This window comes from Centruroides vittatus, unplaced genomic scaffold (genome assembly GCF_030686945.1).
Source record: "Centruroides vittatus isolate TY-2023 unplaced genomic scaffold, ASM3068694v2 contig_480, whole genome shotgun sequence".
NCBI classification, from domain to species: Eukaryota; Metazoa; Arthropoda; class Arachnida; order Scorpiones; family Buthidae; genus Centruroides; species Centruroides vittatus.
In genome coordinates, this window is record NW_027122270.1 from 566,886 (window position 1) to 586,576 (window position 19,691).

General features: G+C 28.3%; 1 protein-coding gene across 1 annotated transcript in view; it reads right to left on the minus strand.

Annotated features, from left to right (window-relative positions):
• The window catches only part of LOC136977858 (synaptosomal-associated protein 25-like), a 48,592-nt gene extending 37,500 nt beyond the window's left edge, over positions 1-11,092 (minus strand). Inside the window, exon 1 of the mRNA XM_067273445.1 lies at positions 10,849-11,092. The gene's annotated coding sequence lies outside the window, so the exon portion shown is untranslated. The remainder of the gene's footprint in view (positions 1-10,848) is intronic.
• Between the last annotated feature and the right edge of the window lie 8,599 nt (positions 11,093-19,691).

The following is a 19,691-nucleotide window of genomic DNA, read 5'->3' on the forward strand; positions in this document are numbered from 1 at the left end:
ATAATCCTCAATCTTCAAGAACAAAAATCACTTTCCGTAAACTACGGACCCGCACAAGGTTAGTCAACGTGCCAAGGGCTGATTTTCGCCTATTGTACTCGCGACGAATCTGAGTCGTTTGTACCCCGTCACCCGACTTTGGCGAGCCACCATCTCGACGACAAACTGCATCATCATCATGAGCAATCACGAAACTTCCGAACTCTTATTTTGGACAGTGACGAAGGTTTTGGAACATCCTTTCGATGTCGAACAACCTGTCGGCATTCGTATAAGCGATAGTTTACTATAATAAACGGTTTTGTTGTAAGGACGTGTCATCCTTGCCACAAGCACCACCACCCACATACGAACAGACCCTAGATCATCACTGACGCGTAATTAATTCCCCTTTAAAGTCGACACTCTTACAACTATGCCGACAATTTTTCCTAGTAGGATCATTCATGCAAAAAATCATGAAAAGATTCGGAGGAACAATATTCACTTTTATCAAAGTATAAGATATTATAGAAGGGATACACGGTAACTCTCCGATACAAATGAGCATCACAAATTGACAATCATATTATTAATAATCGTCCTTTATTAATATAATATTTTATTATCGCTGGTTTACAGAAGTTGTTTAACACGGAAAACAAAAGAACACCTAACTTTTTTTAAATAATCCATCAGAAGCTATATATAATATTTTTGGAAAGCGTCCATTCAATTTTTTTTTCTTTTTGAGTAGATTCGTGAGTTTTGGACGGAATGCTTCAGTACAATCTCTGAAAACACCGTTAACAGTTTCGTTTTTATCCATGATTTCACAGAGATCAAAAAGTATTTCCAGCATAAACTAAAAAATTATATTCAAATATAAAGTCCAAGTATAACAGATTTCAAATAATTAAAATCATTTGAATGCATAATATGATAGTATATTTAAATTACCGGTTAATTACGATACTAAACTAAGATCAAACGAAAAATACAACTTTGACACTAAACAATGTTAATTCTGTACATATGTAATTTTGCAAGATTATTCTGCAATATCTGACAAAACAAAAATATTAATTTTGTATTAATTATTGATCTTACAGTTAGTATTATCTGAACAGAAAGTTTTTTCGCATTTTTTGGAACTTTCTAGAATAACTTTTTTCTGGAACATTCTAGAATGTTCCATGGTAGTATATAAACAGGTCGGGGTACGTGCTATAAGAAAATGCCAAATCCAGTCCTCTCACTCTACTCTACCATGACCAACCAACATCCGCTAACCAAAGAGCAAGTTCGCCTGCTCTTTGTTTATGACTATCTTTCCAACAAAAAAGCAGCCAATTCTATCACTGACATCAATGCTACGTTAGGCCCGGACACTGTCGCCAGAAGAACTGTATACGATTGGAACGAACGCTTCAAAAGTAAAGATCCCTAACCCAAAAAGATCATTCTCTGTCTTCTGGGATTCTAAAGAAATCATAATGTTAGAGTCGCTGCCGCAAAATACAACTATCAACGCAACTTTCTACTGCGAACAACTCGACGTCTGCAACAGAAACTGGCGGAGACCCGCCTGGAACACCAGAACACGATCCTGTTCCATGACAATGCACGGCCACATACGGTTAGGCAGACCCGCCAGAAGCTACTGGACCTGAACTGGAAGGTCTTGCCCCACCCGCCATATAGCCCTGACATTGCACCTTACGATTACCGCCTGTTCGCCGCGCTCGACCGTCACCTTGCTGGCAAGGAGTTCAACAATGACGCCGACTTAGAGGCCAGCCTGACCAAATTCTTCGAGTCGCAGCCGCCAGAGTTTTATCGAGAGGGCATCCATTCCCTGCATAAGCGGTGGCAGGAAGTGGTCAACAACAACGATGATTTCATTGATGATTGAAGTCAATTCTGTACATAAAATTTTCTTGGCTAAATAAAATGCGTCCAAAAGTGCGAGAACTTTCTGTTCAATCAGATATAATTGTTAATCGAAATATTTTGATTTAGTGTTATTCAATATTTACTATGCGAAAAAGTCTGCTAATAATGCATAATTCTTAATAATGATACTATTTTACAAAGATAACAACTACGCAGGAATTTAGTTAATATTTACTGATGATAGTTGTTGATGAATTTAGTTAATATTTACTGACCTTACTTGATGATAAATTATTGCGCTTTCTTAAAGCTAAGAAACTATTGTTAAAGAAGAAATTTAATTCGATTTGTTTCATCAAATAAATATACCATGATTGCATCGGATTTTGCTGCGATAGAATACAAATTAATAAAATTTCAATAAAATACGAACAAAAGAGTTAGAAATTACATGTTCAAAAAGAAATATTTATATATACATAAGTAATAAGAGTTAAAATTAAAAATTTATATTTGTAAATTTGAATTATTTGTGAAAAATGGATTTTTAATCTTTTTCTATTTTTTCTGAACTTGTAACAACAGCTGATCTTAATGTGTTTGTAATATTAAGTAATAAAAAAAAAATAAAAATTACAAGAAACTATTGGTTACGTAAGCTTCTAATAATAAAATTTTACAAACACGTTAATAATAATAATAATAATAATAAACGACTTCGATAAATTAGAACCATTTTTGATTGTCATAACACTTTAGATACATTTGCTCACACATTAATTGTAACAAGATTATTCCATTTGTGTAGTTCAAATTTGCAAATAATTTTTCCAACGCACAGATCTGAGCTATTTAAAATCAACCGAGAACGAGCCTTTTTCATATCGAAAATGTATGTAAAAAACTACTCGTAATAATTGTCAAGGTCATGCAGATTTATCTGATTCAGTAAGAAAAAGGATCTATAAGGACGAAAGCAGCTCAATCTCAGACTTACGTGTCAAGGGAGTCGAATTCCGAATTATGTAATCTCTAAATCCAAGATTACATAATAAATTCTGAAGGTCCATCAAATGTCAAAAAGGCTTGGAGAAGATTGCCCAACAATTATCGCTTGTGATGATAACTATCTTGTCTTGCCAAAGACATTACACACTGCTTACAACCAGAAACTTTCTATCAAATTCTCTCTCATTAATCTTTCTATATATAGAAAATCGTGTCAAAGATTAATAAGAGTGATCTTTATGCATAGAAAACCGACATTTTACATTCCCTTCAACTTCTCTCTTGGGAGAAATTGTTTCTAGTGCAGATTACTGGGTTATTCCCAAAACCCAGACCAATCTGCTAGATTTCTGTTTAAAGATGACTCGAGATTCAATTTACAGATTGATTCTCGGGTATGTTTATGTGGAAAGAACAAGGGGTATGTAATTTATCCTTTCAACATCAGTAAAAATCGTGTACCCGTTCAACAAGACGCTATCCAGACTCAACTTCATTTGGAACAGATTCATGCCATTTCATATATTTGTATGAACGCAAAATACTACATTTTTGGTGTTTTAACAAAGACTATTTAGTTTTTATGTAAAATTTTTCGGAGTGCTATTTAACTGCAACTTCTTGTCAAGAATTTTCTTGAGATTCGAAAGACCAGCTAGCTCTTCAGAGTGATCAATCAGGTCTCTAGATTTGAATCCAATAGAACATACCTGAGATGCTCTAGGAAAATTCATTGCATTTCGAAGATGACTGAAATACTGACCAACTCTACACATTAATACGTAATGTAGAGATAACGGACAAGAAAAATGTGTTTGCCCGTCTCGTTAACTTTACAAAATTTGACACTAACTCATCCAGTTATTTTTGGGCTCGAAGTTATTAGAAAAAGATTTTGCCAAACAAACCATTCCAGAAAGAGCCAAATCGATTGCGTGCACCATTGTCAAAGACATTAAAAAATCAGAAACAAACTGTGCAATATTTCCATTCCTATGTTATTAGCAGAAAACGTTTGAAAAGTTAGATAAAAATTTATGCACTTGGATAAAAGAAATACAGTGTATGCATATCATTTGTATCTTGAGAGTAGTTTGAAATAGCTGTAATTATTTTTACTTTAGATAAATTTACAGTCATGTTTTGACAATACCGATCGCTTTCACAAGAACTATCAAACCAGTATTAACGGAAGAACAAATTAGTTTATTTTAACAAGAATTTGTATTTGTCTCATGCCACTATTCACAGACTGTATGGTCAGCTTTCTATTAAGAGCATGACTTCATGGGGTCAATCAAAATAACTGAAAAATGGAGACATCTAGATCCATATTATTCATTATAAGTCTTAAGAGTTTGATCCAAATTTAAATTCGGATTCTTCAAGGCAAACTTTACTCGAATTATGGACTTAAGATTGTAAATAAATATATATATATATATATAAATAATACTAAAAGAGAAAAACTTAATGACAATACGTGTATTGACATTAATATATCATTCAAAAGGATTAAAATATTACAATACATTAATTTTTCAGTCAGTCATTTAACAACATGATTATAAAAATAGAAAGTTTGAATTCCTTTCAACGAAAGATTTTGAGTGAAAATAAAAAGTTTTCTCCTTAATTTAAAATCAGATTTTTAAGGGTTCGGATGCTCAAATTTGTTATAACTTTTAGAGTTAACACAAAAAGGATTAATCAATGCAGAAGAAAATTTATTGAAATTAACTATTATTTCTAAGGAGATAAAGTATAAAAGTTAAATAAAATAAGTAATGGAAAAACATCTAAAAAAGACGATTTTATATAATTGTGATAGAATTGTCAATTAAAAGAAAGGTGCTTAAGCATAAAAAAATTATATTAAAGAAAATATTAAAAGCATTGTGTAAATAATATTTTGGAAAAGAAAGATTAACAATCTTTGTTCCTCACTTCCTCAAAATATTTTTATTAAACATCTAAAGATATAAACTCATTTCTCTCCCAAGATTTCTTTTATCAAATAGACCCAGGAAATTATTTAAACATTATTAATACATAACAATTATAGCAGAAATTGTTTTCTTAGAATATTCGTTAAGGTACCTTCAGTAATTTCCAATGATTACTTTGATACAGAACTAAGAATTATAAATTTGCAGAAGTAAACGTATTTATTTCACAAAATCAGAATGTTTGAGAACACAAAAAATTATAATTAACATCGTATATATCTGGCGATTCTTTAACATTATCTGGGCTCTTAAATGTTTTAGGGTGAATTGCAATATATATTTTGAACGTTATAATCTACAAATAATTGAATTTGAATTTTAAATATTCTAAGAAGGAAACAAATCCAGCATTTGTGTTAAAAACGAATTTCTAAATTAATTTAAATTTTTTGATGAATCGATATAGAAATAGGAATTATATAGGATATGGACACTACACTTTACTCTTATATTATCAGTTTTCCTATTGATTAGTCTCAAAGTAACACTGCAATATGAGTATAGAATTCTATGCTAATGTATTATTACTATTTAGGAGTTAGAGATATACCCATTAGACATGCAAGTCACATGTAACATCACATTTCCATCGCAATCTATTATTAGATTTCAAAGTACTTCTACTGTATTTCGGAATTTTCTTATTACATCTGTTGAAGATATCTACATCAGAATTGACAATGCTGTAATTATGAAATTTGAAAGCGCTTAATATTTTCAATGTACCATATTTTTTATTGACATTACAACAACAGTGATCTAAAGTTTATTTTAAATAGATTTCAGTTAAATAAATAAAGATATAATCCAAAATTTTAAAAAAGTGACTAGTTTTCAAATAATTATTTTATTGTACAAAAGATTCTATATGAGATAAAATTGATTACTTCGTTTTATACGGCAATGTCAAAGATAATGAGGATAAAGAAAAATTGTAGTAACGAGAAAAAAAAAAAAGTAAATAGTAATAAATATCTCTTAAATAATACAGAAAACCATTTCATTTATGTTAAATAATCAATTTTCTCTTTTTGGTTGGCTATCGTCTGGTTATTTGTCTTCTACAACTGGAAAGACAGTTTTAATCCAGTCTCTCTCTCTCTGTGGATGTAGGTGTGTATGGATTGTTTAAGAATATTTCGGTCAGAAAATTTGTTTCTTTTCCTGTATTGTTCGAACCCACTGGAATCTAGTTTTTTCCGAAACAATCTAAAATAAAGCCGATCGTATAGAATATTAAGCGTAGTTGTTTCGCGTAAAATATTTCAATTGTAATTTTTACAAATGCGACTAATTTATAGAAAAAACAAGAGCTTACCTCTATAAAATTGCAGTTATGATTTCATGTTTCAATTTAACCAACCCATTAGTTAAAAACTAATCTTCATTTGTAAAATTAATTAGGCTTAAATATAAAATTTAAATTACCGGTAATTGGAAAAAATAAAAAGTGCATTTGGTTCAGAGGCTACTAAATAAAAGTTAACTATCAGAAGTATCCTACATATAGTATTAATTTCATGGTCAGATTGATAAGGTCGGGTGGTTTAAGCGTACCCGCCATTCCGAAATTTGAAAGTTTCAAGCGGTGAAACAGTAAAGTTTACCTGATTTCAAAAAACAATTGTCGAAATAATTTACCTGGTTCCATAGCAACAAACCATAAATATCACGGGTCTCAAGTATTATTTGTTGAGTCAAAATATATTTTTTTAAAATAATGCTGGAGTGGTATTACAGTGGATGGTAATCCACTAGTGTGTTAAGTGCACACTTCACTGTAATAGCTAGGAAGATCCAAATAAAATTAAAAATTCTGGGGAAAGTGTGCCAAAGTTGTGATAGTAATCTTTCGTTTGTGTACAGACTTCAATACTCTCCACTGCGAGGGCTGCGTATGGACGTAGCAAATAAAGTAACGATACCACACTAATAAGCAACAGTAAAATCAGCATTATTTGTTTTAATTTAGGTCCCTAGTTACAATGGAAATATGAAGTGATTTACAAAACAATAGAAAATTAATCTCAAGAAATTTTATCTTGAAAAGTGTTTGACTATTTTTGAAACATCAGGTTAAAATAAGACCTGAAGTTGCAAGAAAAATGGATAAAATCATGTCTTTCAATATAGCACATTTTGTTAAGTCTCTTAACATGCTTTAGAGAGGAATATTTGCATAATCGTCCGCATCTGGCCACCGGAACACACAAAGTCCTCCTTTCAGATTTCTTGACAAAAAATTTTTCTTTGTATTTATCAAAATTGATAACTTGTCCAACATAAATTTGGACACGACTTTATTGAAAATTTCATGACGATAAAATAATCAACCGCTAGTATTGTTGTTTCTTCTGTCTCAGATACTCATCTCGAGAAATGTGTGTAGAACACAAACGGACTGTTCTCTTGATATAGGTACACTTACTCCAAAGATCAAAATTTCATGGATTAAATGCATCCTGGCCTGTCATGACAAAGTATGTGGACAAAACGCTTTACAACTTTGAGTATTTGCATCTATCATTCTACAATATTCATCTAAAGAGTGTATCTCTCTTAAAATAATAAATATTGGATTTTAAACACAAAATTTACTGTACCTGCACTGTCAGAAGAAAAGACCAAAGCTATCCAGACTTTTCAACTACTCTTGCAACCATGGAAACAATCACGCTGAAACCAGCTTGAATACTATTACGAAAGGTGCACTTATCCCACCTGACCTCATTCACTCAAATAATTTTTTAATTGTTCACTCTTCGTTAAAACACAATATTTATCAGAAAAAAATTAGAGAAATGTTTTCGTAAACATCAGAAAGAAATGGCAAAAAATATATACAATGAACGTTATTAATAGGCCTACTGTTAAATTATATCAGAATTAAAGTGCTGTTCTTTGAATCCGTCAGATTCAAATTCATCACTTGTTCTCGAATAATTTGATGGCAATATTGACAAACTTATTATAAGTTGGAACTTGCAAAAGCAACCAAATAATTACTAACATCGCTTATGATACGCCGTCGCTTTTTCATATAAGTAAATACAGATATTTTAGTCAATGAGTAATGTTCAAATATATAAACAAATAATACGAGTGATTAGTAAATCGAACATCTTAGACTAAACTATATTCTGAATATGAAAATTAAATATTCTAAAATGTCACTGATCGAGTTTTATTAAAATTTAAATAAGAGTCCTACTAAAAAACACATTATTACACTTCAGTTCGCTTTTATTTAAATTTCTCAAACTTCGTTCACGCTGATCTGTTAGTTCAAACTTGTCATAACTTTGTTTAATTTACTATAAAATTCGTATTTAAATTAAATAAAAATTTTAGTCCTATTAATGAATTTGAATAATTAAAAATGTTAAAGTTGTAATAGCTAGGAAGATCCAAATAATATTAAAAATTCTGGTAACGGTATAGTCGCGATGTTTGCCAATTTTTAAATAAAGCGAACGAATATCAATAATACAAGTAATAACGATAATAATTAATCTTATTAAATTCGTAAAAATTTAATAAGATTATTATGCAAGTAGGAAATAACGTTTTGAAACTTTTTGCTAACTCAAACAAAAAAAAAAAAAAAAAAAAATCAGCGACATTTTTCCAGGACAGATAGTCTGTAAATATCACACAGTAAATGATATTTTTTCTATCTGTATTGTACAGGTAGCTTTCAATTGAGTTTTTTTTTTAAATTCTCTCCTCTTGCAGTTCAAATAAAAAATTTTTTTAACGAAGTTTATATAATTTTATCTTTTTTTAAATATTAATTATGAAAACGTTCTCTTGATTTTAACGTATCTACATAAAATTAAACCGGAAAATTACTATATCGTTTCTATGTGAATACTTATGAGTTCGCAAAATACATCCTCCGAATCTTAATATATTTCTACGAAATAAATTTTTTAAATTTATACGAATCCTCGTCTATGCGCGTATTCAGGAACGCGAACTCACGCGTAGATCAGGATTGTACTATATTTAAATTATTCTTAAATTTACGCTTTTTTCATTAGTATATACAGATATATATATACAATAATATATTAAGTATATACAGATAGGTATGATACTGTAATGTTTTAAAAAGAAAAGTTTGATAAAAAAAAATTAGAATTGTGAAAAAATATTCAGTGATATGCGGTTTTAAAAAAATATATAAAACAAATTATTGTATCTAAAAGCATGAAGTGTACGAATAAAAGAACAACTACGAAAAAAATTAAATAAATATTGTTACAGGTATTTTGAAATTCCTTATTTATAGATTTTTTTTAGCGTGTAAAATTAAAAAATTGACTTTTTTTTTAAAAAAAAACGTTTATTCTATTGATATTGAATTATTATAGTTTCACTAATAAAATACATCATAACAACATTCCATTTTTATCTAGTTAAAAAATGAATACTGACTGGAACGTTTTCAATTTATTAATATTTTAAGAGTTTAAAATATGATTGTTGAATGAGAAAAAATATAATATATAATTGAAAAATTCCGCAATCTTTATTTAAACACAAAGAACTACAGGTACAAGAGATTGGTTTTATATATGTGTATGACGTCATCAAACACATTGAAAATATTATTGCGTTATCGATCGGCCGTGTTACACTAAAATATACTAAATCATGCAAATGATAGATAATATAAAGAATAATATTTTTATTAGAATGTCTGAAATAAATATAATAAACAAAATTATGAGGTAAAGTCGAAATTGATAAAAATTGCTTATAACAAATATTCAACAGGGCTTGGGCATTCGGCCAAACACTAGTCCGAAAAATAAGGAATTTTTAACACATTCATTTATGTCGTTACGATTTTAATAGATCTACAAAAGTGAATGTTGCGTTGCGCAGACAAGTCTAACTTATTGATCCGTCTATTGAATGCGGACATGGGGAATGCGGTTGGGAAAATAGAAAACAGAAACGCACTTAAAAGAAACTAGCAATTATTATTGATTTTCGGACAAATCAAACAAAGGTATTAACTTCTATTCCTAATGAATTTTAAATACTTTCGAAGTTTAATAAAATATTCGTAAATTTAAAATTGAAAAACGAAATTAAATTGCTCGTAATTAACTAAAAACAATATTTTTGTAATTCTCTTCCCCAGTTAAAAAACTTAACACTAATTATGTTAATAAATTACGTAGAAAATGCAAAGTTTTACAGAGTTATGTTTACACGTATGAACTATATATATACACACGCTTACCGAAATTAATATATATTTATTTATTTTAGATCATGTTTACAATGTAAACAACAAGTATTATTAAAAATTGGCCGAGATAATATATTGAATAGAAAAATACTTAAATTTCGAATCGATTTTTTACATGTAATTTTTTTTAAAGGATTTAAAACTCTAGAAGCAAAGTACGAAATATACTAAAATGCTCACAATACGTATTTTAAATGATCCTCATACAATACATTAAAAAATAGATAAAAGGAACTTTTATATTAAAAAAAAACGAAAAAAATGTTAAATTATAAAATTTTTAGCCAAAAGACACGAAAAAGTAACAGTCGACATTAAACCTCATCGGACATATTTAATGACAATTTTACAATTGAAAGTTCATTTTTGAAGCTGTTACCACGAGTAAACTCGATCCGAAAATGGCAAATAATTATATCATATGGATTTTTCACTTGTGTAAATTTCCGTGCGTTTTATACATACATAAGCGAAATAATTAAATAAGACTTTTTAATTAGGACCTATAACTGCGACATATATATCAATATATAGTATATCAATATATAGTATATAATTATATATATATATATTTATACATAAAACAAATTTTTTTCCTTCGATAATTGAGATTTGATAGAGAAGAATTTGACTAGACGAAAGATATATTTAATTTTCTATTATAGAATTTAACAAATAAAATATACTTACTTTGGCAGACGACTTAACGTTAGGCCTAATGAACTTGAACTCAAATCGTCGATCAGAAAAATCCTGATCTATTCGATGATTTTTATTAAGCGAAATTAATAGTTTTAAAACTTGACTTAAAATAGTTATTCAAAAAAATTAACAGAAAATGCCTTTTATTTTCACGCTAAGACATCCCCTCTAAAGCCAAGCAGCCGAAAACTACCGCAGTCATCTGACGTCGTCGGTACAATAACGCCACTATGCGCCGTCTCAGTCCGACTATGCAACGGGCTACATCGTCTGCCTCGTAATTTAACGAGATTTCGATTTTTTTTTTTTATTTTACGGTTAAATGTATTATAATTTACATATTTTAATATAAAATTAATATTAATAATATATAAATAAGTAAAAGTATAAATATAATCTTTTGGGTTATTTTTAATATATGTATATATGTATGTTTTTTTTAGTATATTACGAAACTTTTATATCGATTGTATAACTTTCATTTAATATTAAATATATTTTTTTCTTGTAAATAAATACTTCTTAGCAGTTAAAAAGAATTAATAAATTGTTTTTAAACGAATAATTATAATTAACGCAATATGATTTTCTATTTATGTTTATTATTTCTTCTATATATAAAGATATTTGTCTTTTATTTATCGATTTTTTACATTTAATATATTAATATATACATACTTTGACATAAGAATACAATTAATAATAAATAAATATAATTTTTCATGTTTTTATCAATTATTTATGTATTTTTTAAAAAATATATTACATAATTTTCTTATTAACAAAAAGTTAAAAAAAATTAATAGAGAGTTTTTAAATAAATAATTAGAAGAAATAGAAAATCACATGATTTTAATGTTTATTATTTCTTCTATATAAAGATTAAATAATTAAACTTAGATTTTTTTTCCTTTTTAAATTAATGAAACATTTATATAAAGCATTATTAAAAGTTAAGAATTAATTTAAAATCTTAAACAGAAATTATTATTTAAAGAAAATTATTGAAGTATGCTATTAATTTTAAATATCTTATAAGTGTTTTAATTATTAAATTTCGAAAATTTTAACTCGTGACGTATTACTCTAATACAATTTCTACTCTACGTACAAATTTTTATTGCGTATTACAGGCTTTAGATTATTAATCATAGAATTTTGAACTTTTGCCAATGATAACGTATTAATGGAACATTTTTGGTATTTTTATATCTGGAAAATACTAAAATTTTTTCTCTGTGTATATAAAAATTCTCAATCTAATCCTCTTTATTTATTTACTTTGGTAGAAAACAAACAAATTTTTATATTAAGTTAATTATTAAAACATTGTATACAAAATTAATACAAAATTTAAAGAGAAATAACTAATAGATTATAAAAATTTTATACTTTTTAAAAGACGACGTCGTTTAATCGACTCTTTTTTAAAAGGTGTAGTCTTTGTCACCTTTCATTATTTTCTATAATAGCGTGACAATTTAATAATACGTTATCTCATAAATTATCAATGAATTATTTAAATATTATGGAAATATAAAAAAAAAAAAAAAAAAAAATTACATTTTTATTCGTTTTATAAATTCTATTTTGTAAATATAACGACTTATAAATAGTAAATAATTTTGAAACAAACTTATATTATAGAATGAGTATGCTTTGTTTTAGTTGAATATTAGTGTCTCATTATTTTGTAAACAAATTATAAATTCTGCAAGTAGGTCATTGTTTGCTTGATTTTATGAGACGATGATGGTAGTCGTCTAGTCTATCAGAAAAGGGATGTCTCGAGCAACGCAATGCAGTTAGAGAAATGCCATTACAGGAAATCAATCCTTTATAATCAATGAATGCATTATTGCCACCTGACAAACGCTTAGCTTCTAATAACCTTTTTTCCCCTTCCCCTTTTAAATAAAAATTTTAATTTTATCATTGAATAATCGTTATTATAATAAGAATTAAACTGTTTAGCCCCTGTAAAACATTCTTCACTGTACGACTTAGTTATATTGAAAGAAAACGAAGATAAAGGGATTTACGAATTGAAAGAATTTAAATAAATTATTCATTTTTGCTTCGAAATAAAAAATTTTAAATTTATATTTTAAAATATTTAAATTATTAATTTATAAATAAATTTTATGAGTTTATAGAATTATTGGATACGATTTTTATGTTTTTTTGTTTTATAAATTTGAAATTTATGACTAAAACTTGCCTTAAACTTATATCATTAATTTTTTTTCCTTCTCTAAAAAATATTTAATTATTTTTTAATTATTTATTTAAAATTATAAATTAAAAAAAGTTTTTGAAATTATCCAAAATAATTTTTTTTCTTTTAGATTTGAGTTGTTCGGAAATAAATTATACATTTTTTTATTAACATAAATATGAATTTACCTTAAATTTTTAAATAAATAAGATATTTTCTTTTAACATTATATAATGTAAAATATAATACTATTTTATTATTAATGTAAACAAAAATCCTATAAAATAATTTTAAATTTTTATGAAATGAATTATAGATATTCTTATTTATAGTTATATATAAATATCTTTTTAAAATAATTCGGAAGATAAATCATTGCAATAAGATATCAGATAATTCTATGTAAGCTGATTCTTTATTTAACATTTATTGTTATTTTAAATAAGGAATTTCTCATCTTTTTGATGGCCTTAGAAAATGTAGTGAAGGGTACATTTTAAAATCAATACCATAAAGAATCGATTATAAATTTCTTTTGACTTCAATTGTTACTATTTTCAAATTTACAGTCTATTTTTAAAATGCCTAACGATGTTGAATAACTTATTTACAACCTCAATATAAACTATTTTGTATTAATATAATATATTAACTACAATGAATATATCTTTCTAAAGTTCATTTTATTTTCGTTGATTAATTTCTAGATAAATAATAAATTTATTTATCTAAAAATTAATTAACGAAAAGCAATAAACAATTCTTATAAACATATTTATAACGATTGCTTTTAGTGAGAATTTAGAGAAATTTTGATGAGTGATTAATAGTAAAAAATATTATATTTAATAAGTTTCTATTGATTTTTTATATAGTTATGAAGTAATTTATACCTAAGGCTCTCAGTGGAATATTTTAATAAAAAATTGTTATATATCTCATATTTATTTAATGTTTCGATGGCTACACACGGCTGACAAGAATTTTAAAAGTACGACAATAATATTAGACAGAATAATAATTAGTTGGGCATTCACAGGATTGTCTTCTATTGTTTTCTTTTCTCATATTTTATGAATCTCCCATCATTGTGCAATGAAGAATGTTTAGTTGATTCTTTCCATTCTGCTTATAAAAATTATTTTCATAATTTTCACAATTAAAGATTCATTTTATAATATCATTAATCATTTTCTTCATCATCACTCAGATTAATGTTTAATTAAGCTTTAAAATTTAAAAGATTAGCTGTGACAGTCTTTACTATTTTGAAGTTAGATTCAACAGTTATCATCATGTTACTAATTTTATATGCTAAAGAATTAAGGAAATTTTAAAATAAATAAAATGTTTCATTCTTATCGGTAATAATATATCTACTTTAGAATATAAATTAGTTCTAACTGTATAGAGAGGGATAGGTCACGTTTCCTTCTGAACGTTTCCAAATATGAGAAAAAAGAAAAGAAAAAAGTCTACTAAGGATTGTTGCCAAAAAAATAAGACAAAATAAACTCTGAAGAGAAGCGTTGATTCTCAAACCCCAGGAAAAGATTTGCCTGATTCTTCATGTTAATTCTTTTATAAACTCACTTTTTATAAATTTATTTGAAATAATCGAATTTTTTATTTTAATTGTCTGTTGAAGTGTTTATTAATTTGAGTTTGTTTTAAAAAATGAAAAAAGTTTTTAGTACGTGTATATATGCGATCAGTAACAGCAAATCTTTAGAGAAACTTGGGCAAGTTTCTCAAATAATGTAACTAAAGCAAACAGGATGGAAGAAATAGACAATAGAAATATTAACTTAATTCGAATTAAGATGCAAATGAAAATGAAAAATAAATTAAGAAATTCCCAAGAAAAGTGACAACTCTGCAACACAAAAACAATATTTTTTTTAAAAATTTTATCTTTATTTGAATAATTACATCTAAACAGTATCGGAAAAATGAAAAAAAAATAATGATAATTTTTATATTTTAAATTTGAAATTTCTGCACAATAAAAACTATAAGCTGTGAATAAATAATGCCATTTCTTTGAAAATAGCTATATAAGGATTTTAATAACAATTTGTTCAGTTAAAAATGCTAAGCGTATTATTTATTACTAATTCCTATTTTGATAATTTCCCATTATTCATTACAGAAAATTTTAACTAATTTTAATTGTTTAAAACATATTATATTACATTTTTACCTATATTATATTCCAAATTCCAAAAACTTTATTGTATTAGGATTATTCCCGTTACATCTGGAGTATACAATCTTTGCATAAGCACCATAATATTACAATTATTTTCTTTTTCAGAACACGTTAACCCGTATATAACATTGTACAAATTAAATTAGTTGACCATTATTATTTTAATTATTAACAGAAAGTCACCTTTTCTGTTATTGACAATTGTAGTTTTAATAATCATACTATATCTTACTCTACAACAATAAATCTTTGAAAATAATGTGCAAATTATATATAATTTGACCTGATCTGTGAAAAAAGTTATAATTTTTTCGTCTTTAATATTTTCTAATTCTCGGAGGTTATAATTGTAACATAATTTACGAGCTTCTTTACATGAGCAAAATATGTGAATTTTTGAGCATACATCATTACATCTACAACAACTACCACAAGATAAGTCATATATAGACTTATCACCAGCTCCCTATTTAATCTTAATTGTATGCAAAATTCTTTTTATTAAAAAGCAAATTCAAAAACAAATAACCATTAATTTGTGGGTAATCCAAAATAATTTTATACCATTCTGGATTTTTTTCCTTGTTAAGATCATCTGTATCCTGTACCAAGAATACCTCGAAAACATTCTTGATCAAGTAAATTAAGTAAATCACTTATCTCATTTTTATCCAAAAATGGTCTACAGAAAAGCCATATCTATTTAAGATATTAGATACTCGACTAACCCATTTATTTCCATGAGAACTAATACGCATTTTTTGATATAGGCTAATATTTCCAATAACTTTGATGGTAACAACTCACTATCTCTTATCTTTATGAAAAAAATTAAATATTTTCTTTATAAAAAATGGATACATTTTAAATCTACTTAACTCTAGCCTTAGAGTTCATCCAGGTATATTATATTCCAACGAATCTTACGAATAAATTTATTCTGTACTACTACTAACTTTGGTACTTAGTCAAACACCAGACCGATGAAGTATAACCCACTGAATTCATAATAATAGAATTGAATATCTTAAATTGGATAATGATATTTCTCAACTTTAGTTGACTAAATTTCAGCATGTTATTAATTAATATATTATTAGATTTTTCATACATTTTTTGTATTGATTCTTAAACGATAAAGTAAGAGTCAACAAGAATTTGATTCCTTGTACCATTTTTAGTTCCTCATTTTTAAGAAAAAAGTTTATGTTTCTTGGGAAATCTTCCTCTGTTCCGAAATACTATCACAAATGACTTACTGGAATGAATTTTAATTTCTTACAAACTTCCCTCGAATAGACCAACGAGATAAACGGAAAATTTATGACGACAATATTTTAATTATATCTCTCGCTAACCAATTTATTTAACTCAAATTCTAACATACCTTTTATTTAAAAGTAACTCTTAGATATAACTTCCATTTATTCTATCTCTATAACAGTCTTGTTAATTCTTCTCGAAAAAACTTATTTCCTCCTTCAATGACTTCACTTCTGTCTTTATTTCCTGTAACTCCGCATTCAGTTGTAAAAAATTCTCCTAAATTAAGTCATATATGGATTTTAACGTTTATTGGGATTCTGCTTCTACATCTGGTTCAGAGTCCTTTAATGTTTCAAAATATTTATATATTTTCGAATTTCTCAGACCCTCATAATTACCTTTACAATGTTGAAATTCTTCATTCATTAAAACATAAATTAGTTTTCCTTTTCCGTTTCCTTGGAATTTTCCTTGCTCGGTCTATTCCGCTCCCTTTTTTGCATATCCGCTAGAAACATTTGCTGCGGGGAACGAGGTAGAGGACCTGGATTAGGTTCAATTCCCGCACAAATCCATAAACACATAACTAAATTCGAGGATAATCTATTTACAAATATCCAACTCGCTAGCCAAACCATTTTTCGTTATATTCTGATCTTCTAATACAATAGCCCTAACAGCCAATATTTGATCGCCTTCAAAAGTTCACTCGCACCTCCGGTATCTAGCGCACACACCCCTATATTATATAATAATATTTGGTTTAATAGTTGACTGATAATCAATCTATATATATAAAAACAAATGTATGTCTGTGTGTGTGTGTGTGTGTGTGTGTGTGTTTGTCCTTCATGCATTACCACACCATTTATCCGATTGCCATGAAACTTTGGGAAGTTGTTTAATACATTCCCGCGAAGGTTTGTAGCATATGTGAAGATCACCATTTCCCCCTTTCAAAAATATATTTATATATGGATTAAGGCTTTTATGTCCAACAGATGGCGCTAACTTCAGATGACCTAAGTTTGCTTTTCTGTGAGGCATTATGCTTTTCTGTGAGAATGGACCTAAGCAGATCATTTTCTACCTATCTATATAAATAAAATACAACGTTTGTTTGTTCCTACCGATTCCTTTGAAATTTTGACACAACGTTGCATTCGAATATGCACGTGTTTTTATATAATATACATGTCGAAATTCTCCCTACGGGGGGGAGATGGACGGGATTAAGGCTTACCGTGAAGAACTCGGCTTCTATTTATACTATTTTACATGCGGTTTTTTGCGTTTTTAATTGCGTTTTAATAGGTTACGTCAACAGAATATACACTAAAAAGGGATTTTTCGATATTCCCCAGCGGGGAAAGGGACAGGATTAAGGCTTACTGTGAAGAACTCGGCTTCTATTTATACTATTTTACATGCGGTTTTTTGCGTTTTTAATTGCGTTTTAATAGGTGACGTCAACAGAATATACACTAAAAAGGGATTTTTCGATATTCCCCAGCGGGGAAAGGGACAGGATTAAGGCTTACTGTGAAGAACTCGGCTTCTATTTATACTATTTTGCATGCGGTTTTTTGCGTTTTTAATTGCGTTTTAATAGGTGACGTCAACAGAATATACACTAAAAAGGGATTTTTCGATATTCCCCAGCGGGGAAAGGGACAGGATTAAGGCTTACTGTGAAGAACTCGGCTTCTATTTATACTATTTTGCATGCGTTTTTTGCGTTTTTAATTGCGTTTTAATAGGTTAGGTCAACAGAATATACACTAAAAAGGGATTTTTCGATATTCCCCAGCGGGGAAAGGGACAGGATTAAGGCTTACTGTGAAGAACTCGGCTTCTATTTATTCTATTTTGCATGCGGTTTTTTGCGTTTTTAATTGCGTTTTAATAGGTTACGTCAACAGAATATACACTAAAAAGGGATTTTTCGATATTCCCCAGCGGGGAAAGGGACAGGATTAAGGCTTACTGTGAAGAACTCGGCTTCTATTTATACTATTTTGCATGCGGTTTTTTGCGTTTTTAATTGCGTTTTAATAGGTGACGTCAACAGAATATACACTAAAAAGGGATTTTTCGATATTCCCCAGCGGGGAAAGGGACAGGATTAAGGCTTACTGTGAAGAACTCGGCTTCTATTTATACTATTTTGCATGCGTTTTTTGCGTTTTTAATTGCGTTTTAATAGGTTAGGTCAACAGAATATACACTAAAAAGGGATTTTTCGATATTCCCCAGCGGGGAAAGGGACAGGATTAAGGCTTACTGTGAAGAACTCGGCTTCTATTTATTCTATTTTGCATGCGGTTTTTTGCGTTTTTAATTGCGTTTTAATAGGTTACGTCAACAGAATATACACTAAAAAGGGATTTTTCGATATTCCCCAGCGGGGAAAGGGACAGGATTAAGGCTTACTGTGAAGAACTCGGCTTCTATTTATACTATTTTGCATGCGTTTTTTGCGTTTTTAATTGCGTTTTAATAGGTTACATCAACAGAATATACACTAAAAAGGGATTTTTCGATATTCCCCAGCGGGGAAAGGGACAGGATTAAGGCTTACTGTGAAGAACTCGGCTTCTATTTATACTATTTTGCATGCGTTTTTTGCGTTTTTAATTGCGTTTTAATAGGTTAGGTCAACAGAATATACACTAAAAAGGGATTTTTCGATATTCCCCAGCGGGGAAAGGGACAGGATTAAGGCTTACTGTGAAGAACTCGGCTTCTATTTATACTATTTTGCATGCGGTTTTTTGCGTTTTTAATTGCGTTTTAATAGGTTACGTCAACAGAATATACACTAAAAAGGGATTTTTCGATATTCCCCAGCGGGGAAAGGGACAGGATTAAGGCTTACTGTGAAGAACTCGGCTTCTATTTATACTATTTTGCATGCGTTTTTTGCGTTTTTAATTGCGTTTTAATAGGTTACGTCAACAGAATATACACTAAAAAGGGATTTTTCGATATTCCCCAGCGGGGAAAGGGACAGGATTAAGGCTTACTGTGAAGAACTCGGCTTCTATTTATACTATTTTGCATGCGTTTTTTGCGTTTTTAATTGCGTTTTAATAGGTTACGTCAACAGAATATACACTAAAAAGGGATTTTTCG